At 44.8% G+C, this 8,266-nt stretch overlaps 1 pseudogene; it reads left to right on the forward strand.

The window, feature by feature from the left end:
* Positions 1 to 2,190: 2,190 nt before the first annotated feature.
* On the forward strand, positions 2,191 to 2,959 carry LOC112075885 (Krueppel-like factor 7 pseudogene; annotated as a pseudogene).
* Positions 2,960 to 8,266: the final 5,307 nt, after the last annotated feature.

Consider the following 8,266-nt stretch of genomic DNA (forward strand, 5'->3'; position numbering starts at 1 on the left):
TTTCTTGTTGTTGTTGAGAGAGGATGTCTGATATAATCTGTAGTTTGGTATATGTTCTGAGTATAATGTAGTTTGGTATTGGTCTGATACAGTATGTGTTTGGTAATTGGTCTGTACAATATGTAGTTTGTATTGGTCCTGATACAGTATGTAGTTGGTAATTGTGCCTGATACAGTGATGTAGTTTGTATTGGTCTGTTACAGTATGTAGGTTGGTATTGGTCTGATACAGTATGTAGTTGGTATTGGTCTGAGTACAGTATGTAGATTTTGGTATTGGTCTGATACATGTATGTAGTTTGGTATGTGGTCTGATACAGTAGTAGTTTGGTATTGTCTGATGAGTATTGTATGTCTGATACAGTATGAGTTGGTATTGGTCTTATACAGTATGTGTTTTGGTATTGGTCTGATACAGATGTAGTTTGGTATGTGTCTGATACAGTAGTGTTGTTATTGGTCTGATACAGTATGTGTTGTATTGGTCTGATACAGTATGTAGTTTGGTATTGGTCTGATACAGTAATGTGTTTGGTATTGGTCTGAATACTAGTATGTAGTTTGTGTATTGGTCTGATACAGTATGTGTTTGGTATTGGTCGTGATACAGTATGTAGTTTGGTATTTGGTCTTGATACAGTCATGTAGTTTGGTATTTGTCTGTATACATATGTAGTTTGGTATTGGTCTGATACAGTATGTAGTTTGGTATGGCTTTACAGTATGTAGTTTGGTATTGGTCTGATACAGTATGTAGTTTGGTATTGGTCTGATACAGTGATGTAGTTTGGTATTGGTCTGATACAGTATGTAGTTTGGTATTGGTCTGATACAGGTATAGTTTGGTATTGGTCTGATACAGTAGTAGGTTGGTATTGTTCTGATATCAGTATGTAGTTTGGTATTGGGTCTGATACAAGTATGTAGTTTGTATTGGTCTGATTAGCGAGGTATGTAGTTTGGTATTGGTCTGAATACAGTATTTGTGTTGGTATGGTCTGAAAGTATGTAGTTCGTATTGGTTGATACAGTATGTAGTTTGGTACGTATATACATTGTATTGTGTGTTTGGTATTGGTCTGATACTAGTAATTAGTTTGGTATTTGTCTGATACAGTATGTAGTTGGTGATTGTATCTCTATTACAGTATGTAGTTTTGGTATTGCTGATACAGTATGTAGTGTTGGTATTGTCTGTATTAACAGTACTGTAGTTTTTGGTATTGGTCTGATACAGTATGTAGTTTGGTATTGGTCTGATACAGTATGTAGTTTGGTTGGTCTGAACAGTAATGAAGTTTGTATTGGGTCTATACAGTAATGTGGAGTTGTTATTGGGTCTGATACAGTATGTAGTTTGTGTATTGGTCTATACAGTATGTAGTTTGGTATTGGTCTGATACAGTATGTAGTTTGGTATTGGTCGATACAGTATGTAGTTATTGGTAGTAGGTCTTGATACAGTATGTAGTTTGGTATTGGTCTGATACAGTATATGTAGTTTGGTATTGGTCTGATACAGTATGTAGTTTGGTATTGTCTGATACAGGTATGTAGTTTGGTATTGGTCTGATACAGTATGTAGTTGGTATTGGTCTGATACAGTTATGGTTTGTTGTATTGGTTCTGATACAGTATGTAGTTTGGTATTGGTCTGATACAGTATGTAGTTTGGTATTGGTCTGATTACAGTATGTAGTTTTGGTATTGGTCTGAATACAGTATGTAGTTTGGTATTGGTCTGATACAGTATGTGTTTGGTATTGGTCTGATATAGTATGTAGTTTGGTATTTGGTCTGATACAGTATGTAGTTGTGTATTGGTCTGATGATCAGATGTAGTTTGGTATTGGTCTGATACAGTATGTAGTTTGGTATTGGTCGATACAGTATGTAAGTTGGTTTGGTCTGATACAGTATGTAAGTTTGGTAATTTGGCTCTGATACAGTAAGTAAGTTTTGTATTGTCTGATACAGTAGTAGTTTGTTATTGGTCTGATACAGTATGTGTGGATGAGGGAGTATTATCGTGAGGCTGTTGTGCCCGTGCTGACCATGAGTCTCTGTTTCTGACTGAGTGATCTTGTTGTGACCATGTCTCTCCCTTAAATGATATGTGTAAATTATGAATGAGGGGTTCTCTCCTGTACTGTTCCTGTTTCTGACCGTGTCTCTCTCTCTGTCTTACAGACGTGTCTGGAGTTGGAGCGGTACCTGCAGACAGAGCCCAAGCGTCTATCAGAGCTGTTTGACGAGGAGCTCGACTGCCTCCTGACGCCTGCCTTCATGCAGGGTGCTGACAGTGACCTGATGGATCCCCTGGACCCACTCCTCCCCAGCCTCCCCGACCAGCCCAGCCCCCCTCCCCTCCTCGTCTCCCTCCCCAAGGTCCTACAGGCCCCACACCTCCACAACACCAAGGCCTCTGAAAAAGAGTCTGGAGCAAAGACCACCAAGGAGGGGGTCAACGGGGTCAACGCTGCCCAGCTGAGTGCCGTCACCTCCCTCACGCCGCCCTCCTCGCCGGAGCTGGGTCGCCACCTGGTCAAGCCCACGCAGACTCTCACCGCTACAGCCGACGGCACGCTCACGCTCAAACTGGTGGCCAAGAAGGTTGGTCTGAACGCAGCCAAGCTGGTGGCCATGCACGCCACGCTACCCTCGCCGCCCAGCAGGGGGGCACACAGTGACAGCGAGCAGGGGTCTGGTTCACTGGGGGGAGATATCCCTGAGAACAAGAAGAGAGTCCATCGCTGCCAGTTCAATGGTTGCAGGAAGGTTTACACCAAGAGTTCCCATCTGAAGGCCCACCAGAGAACACACACAGGTGAGACAGAACCTATAGGTCTTAATCTTAACCTTGTGCACTGTGTACCAGGCATCAAACACACTGCCTGAAAACGGTCTCGCCTGGCCATGCACCTACAGTAACACAGATGCAACATGCACCTAACACAAGAGCCAGAAAGATGAATGGTTTAGGTTTTAACGCTCTGCCTGAAAACAGAAAGATGAATGGTTTAGGTTTTAACGCTCTGCCTGAAAACAGAAAGATTGCAATGGTTTAGGTTTTACCGCTGCTGCCTGAACAGAAAGATGAATGGTTTAGGTTTTAACGCTCTGCCTGAAAACAGAAAGATGAAATGGTTTAGGTTTTATAACGCTCTGCCTGAAAACAGAAGCAGATGAATGGTTTAGGTTTTAACGGCTCTGCCTGAAAACAGAAAGATGAATGGTTTAGTTTTTAAACGCTCTGCCTGAAAAACAGAAAGATGAATGGTTTAGGTTTTAACGCTCTGGCCTGAAAACAGAAAAGATGAATGGTTTAGGTTTAACGCTCTGCCTGAAAACAGAAAGATGAATGGTTGGTTTTAACGCTCGCTGAAAACAGAAAGATGAATGGTTTAGGTTTTAACGCTCCGCCTGAAAACAGAAAGATGAATGGTTTAGGTTTTACAGCTCTGCCTGAAAACAGAAAGATGAATGGTTTAGGTTTTAAAAACGCTCTGAGACCTGAAAACAGAAAGATGAATGGTTTAGGTTTTAACGCTCTGCCTGAAAACAGAAAGATGAATGGTTTAGGTTTTAACCGCTGCCTGAAAACAGAAAGATGAATGGTTTAGGTTTTTAAAACGCTCTGCCTGAAAACAGAAAGATGAATGGTTTAGAGTTTTAACCGCTCTGCCCTGAAAACAGAAAGATGAATGGTTTAGGTTTTAACGCTCTGCCTGAAAACAGAAAGATGAATGGTTTAAGGTTTAAACGCTCTGGGGAAAAACAGAAAGATGAATGGTTTAGGTTTTAACGCTTCGCCTGAAAACAGAAAGATGAATGGTTTAGGTTTTACGCTCTGCCTGAAAACAGAAGATGAATGGCTTTAGGTTTTAACGCTCGGCCTGAAAACAGAAAGATGAATGGTTTAGGTTTTAACGCTCTGCCTGAAAACATCTGCTTGGCTATCTGTTCTCAGCTTGATTGGGGTAAGTGCAAGGATTGCAATCCAAATGTATCAAGTAAAAACAATGATCTATCCCTCTATCTCCCAGTGTGAGCTAAAAATAAATATTTCAGCTCTGCGGTGATGCCTCTCTCATTCACCTCAGTGACTCTATTGAGTCTCTAACTGAAACCAGTCTCTCCATCCACAAGCTGCCAGCGAGGGAGTGATATGGTAATTGCCAGATGATTGATAGACTGACAGATCTAAATGGAGTCTCCGTGCTAATTCAGCCATATCTGCTGCAGCCTGGAGTATCTAACAACCGCTGCCCTCCCTATGAACCAGAGAGAGAGAGAGAGAAGTCCCAGGCTAACATGGCCTCCGCTTAGCATTAGTCGTAGCTCTAGCATCAGTGTTAGTTCCGCTAATCCTTCTCCTGAGGCCTGCTGTTGACTCGGCAGGTTTCATGGCTGCCACGCGCTACAGCGCTAGCGGTGCTAATCACCAAGGCGTTCGTTCGCCCCTTCCTTCTTTCCCACCACCAAAATGGGAGGAGGGAAAGGGGGGGAAATGAGTGAGGGATAGAAGAGAGAACAACTGCAGCATGTGGCCTATAGCTGTGTAGCTCCGGCCCTGGTACGTCCATTACAAGACAAGAGCAGTATAGTACAGGGATGTAATTCGCCCAATTCCCTTTTTTGGTTATAATGTCCATACAGCAGGACACACAGGGAGGGAGATTAAGATTAGTGCAGGATTTAAAGCCGTTTTTATCTCAATATCAAATCATTTCTGGGTAACAATGAAGTACCTTACTGTAATTGTTTTCAATTAAAAAGAGCAATTTGTCAAGTAATATTTTTGCTAGGACTGTGGGAGTGGTCCGAGTGGGGAGGAGAAAACTGAAAACTAGGTTTGGAACTCAAACAGCTCTTACACTAAAAGGACATTATCATCATTTTTTAAATTTACCTCATAGTGTGGAAATACCTACCTCATAGTGTGGAAATATATATAAAACACAGGGAAAATTGGTTTTTGAGTCCACTGGGCCTGGGAGCCTAGCTGCATGGGATTGACATCAGTAGCAGCTTCGGTTCAGACAGTCCATAAGGAAACACACAGCCTTTCACTGAGGTTTAATAACCATAGAATTAGAATGTCCATACGTTGAGTTGGAATTCACCTTAACCACGCCCACAAATTGGGGAAAACAAAAATGATTTCCTATTGACCCCCATTGTAAAAGAACCAACTTCGTTGTCGATTTTTAGTTACTTCATCATCGATTTTGGGGAAATAACAAAACATGCCGAAAAGATGATGTGTTGTTCAATGTACATGTAACCAGGTAAAACAAATCCCACCTACTGTTCGCACATAGGGAAATAGAGCCTGAGAGAAAAGCCCAGTGACTTCAGGCTATTCGGAGTGTGAGAGTGGGAAATCTGAGCACGTAGGCTACATGTACCTATGCGTGAGGAAAACATTTCATCACATGTAAGACATTTTACTTTTTTAGTATAGTCCTTTTGAACATACACTCACTACCTATGGTGGCTGTGTATCACGTCTGTTTTTTGAACATACACTCACTACTTGTGGATGTTATATGTCTGTTTGAACATACACTTCACCTACTTGATGGTTATGCAGTCTGTTTGAACATACACTTACTACTTGTGGCTGTAATAGTCTGTTTGAATACATCTCACACTGTAGCTAAGTCGTTACAACACTACTTGTGGATGTATAGTCTGATATCTGAACCTAACACTCCACAAATAACCTAAATGTGACGTAGAGATAAAAGTACTTGAACTGTAACAAACTATAGATGATGATGTTTTGAATCACTAACACTCCACTACTTGTGGGCATGTATAGTCCTTAGTTTGAATGCCCTTAATGTTGTGTAGGTCCTTTTTCGCTAGGCCTCTTGTAGCTAATGTTTCCGGAGGTCGGTAACTGCTAGTCCCTCATCAGAATGGCTTTAGGACCGTCATGAAAATTGGCATGCGGAATCGCTACAAGATATGAAGTGTTCTCTGTGGTTAGTGAAGAACACCAGGGAGCAGGCAATGTTTGAAAGTCCATCTTTAGACCCGTTGTACTTTCTCAAGGTTAGTTTTTTAATTGACTAAAATAAAGCCGCCAACAAGAAAATTGTCATTTGAAAAAAGGTGCCGGATTTGCTCGTGGGCAAATGGGGTAAGCCTAGGTAACGCAAGTATTGTTTTCCCCCACCAGGCGGGCAGGGACGCATGTCTTATCTAAAACAGGACTGAACATTCTAGTCAGAACAGAAACCGCACCCCAACATTTTCCTATCTTCCCACTCTCTGGTGTTGGGAATGGAAATGGGTTGTTTTAGGGAGAATGTGGAGCTGCTTGCATGGATTGAAACTCTAGGAATTGGCCAGTCTGTCCTAGCGCTGTACTTCAGGCTGAGAGCTGAGAGATCATAATAGGCACCTCACGCTGTCTATCTCCATGTTGAACTGAGGAAATGTTTAACTGGCAGAACACAGCGCCACCTGTGATGCCTGGTGGAGGGGGTGATGAGGCAGACCGGGGGTGCGTTGCTAGGAGAACCAATATCAGAAACAGGCGAGAGGAGAGTCCGGTAATTCGGCTGATTATTTTGCAGGCTCCTGGTAACTCAGATCTCAGCCCTGCCTCTCAACAAAGTGCTGCCCATGTTCCAGACTACCCTGCCCCAACCACCAGCCACCCACAACATCCAGCTTTCCCCCACCCCAAAAAAACCTCCACCACACCCCACACCTGTCTTCTCTTTTTGGGGGGATTGGGTTGCCAGGCAACTCGTATTAGACTCATCCAGTAGGAAGAGCCATAATCTGGTCTGGTGTGCATGAGTGTCCCATGGCTGGCGGATGTCAGTCCGCTCCACTTCTCTCTCTCTCTCTCCTCTCTCTCTCTCATCTCTCTCTCTCTCTACTCTCTCTCTCATCTCTCTCTCTCTTCTCCTCTCTCTCTCCTCTCTCATCTTCTCCAATCACTTCTCTCTACCTCTCTCCTATCTCCCACGTCGATCTCTCTCTCGCATCTCTCTATCATCATCTCTCTCTTCCTCACAATACAACTACAACTCATCCATTCTACACACCTCCTCTACACAGACCTCTCTCTCTCTCTGCCGTTACTAGGCGACTCAATTCATGTATCACTTCGCTTCGCAGAAGTTATAATGGCTCGGCATAAGAGGTTGCCTTGGCACCCAGTGGGTGATGAAGCCCTGCTAACATTCTGTACATGTCTGAGAGGAGGAGAAGGGAGGGGGAGGAAGGGAGGGAGGGAGGGAGAGGGAGGGAGGGAGGAGCGGAGGGAGGAAGGGAGGGAGGGGAGGTGGGAGGGACGAGGGAAAGGAAGGAGGCGATGCAAGGCTTTGTCAGTAAGGAGAAGTGGAGCGGCCAATTAGGGGAGGGTAACGTTCGCTCGCACTGTGGCCCACAACCCCACCAGAACCCAAGACCCCACCAACCCTCCCACAGACAAGAGAAGAGAATCCGATCAGACGGCGCATGCATGTTACAGAGGAGAAATATCGCTCCTAATACGGGAATGTAAACGTTTACTGTCTCGCACCTGTGGCCCCAGACTCTCAAATGACAGAGAGCGTCCTTGATGACTGACTGCCTGCCTGTCTCCTGCTTTCTGCTGCCTCTTCCCTGCCTGCCTGTCTGCCTTCCTGCCTGTCTCTGTCTGCCTGCCTCTATCCTGCGCCTGCATCTATCCCTGCCTGTCTATCTCTATCCCTCCCTGCCTAACTGCCTATATCCCTGCCTGCCTGCCTGTCTGGCCTCTTCTAACTTTCTGGCCTGCTCGTCTTCTATCCCTCCCTGTCTGCCTGTCTCTATCCTCCCTGTCTGCCTGTCTCTATTGTTCCCTGTCTGCCTGCCTCAATCCCCTCTTGCCTGTGCCTGCCTCTATCCCTCCCTGTCTGCCTGTCTCTATTGTTCCTGTCTGCCTGTCTCTATCCTCCCTGTCTGCCTGTCTCAATCCCCTTGCCTGTGCCTGCCTCTATCCCTCCCTGTTTGCCTGTCTCTATTGTTCCCTGTCTGCCTGTCTCAATCCCTCCTTGCCTGTGCCAGCCTCTATCCCTCCCTGTCTGCCTGTCTTCTATGTTCCCTGTCGCCTGTCTCAATCCGGTCCTCTCAAGTCCTCTTGCGACTGTGCCTCTCTCCCTCCTTGTAGTCCTGTCTCTATCCAGTACCTGTTCTGCCTGCCTCTATCCCTCCTGCCGCTGCCTGCCTCGTAATGCTCCTCCTGCCTGTGCCTGCCTCGTATCCCTCCTGCCTGCCT

Source organism: Salvelinus sp. IW2-2015, unplaced genomic scaffold (assembly GCF_002910315.2).
Source record: "Salvelinus sp. IW2-2015 unplaced genomic scaffold, ASM291031v2 Un_scaffold3448, whole genome shotgun sequence".
In the NCBI taxonomy this organism is placed as follows: Eukaryota; Metazoa; Chordata; class Actinopteri; order Salmoniformes; family Salmonidae; genus Salvelinus; species Salvelinus sp. IW2-2015.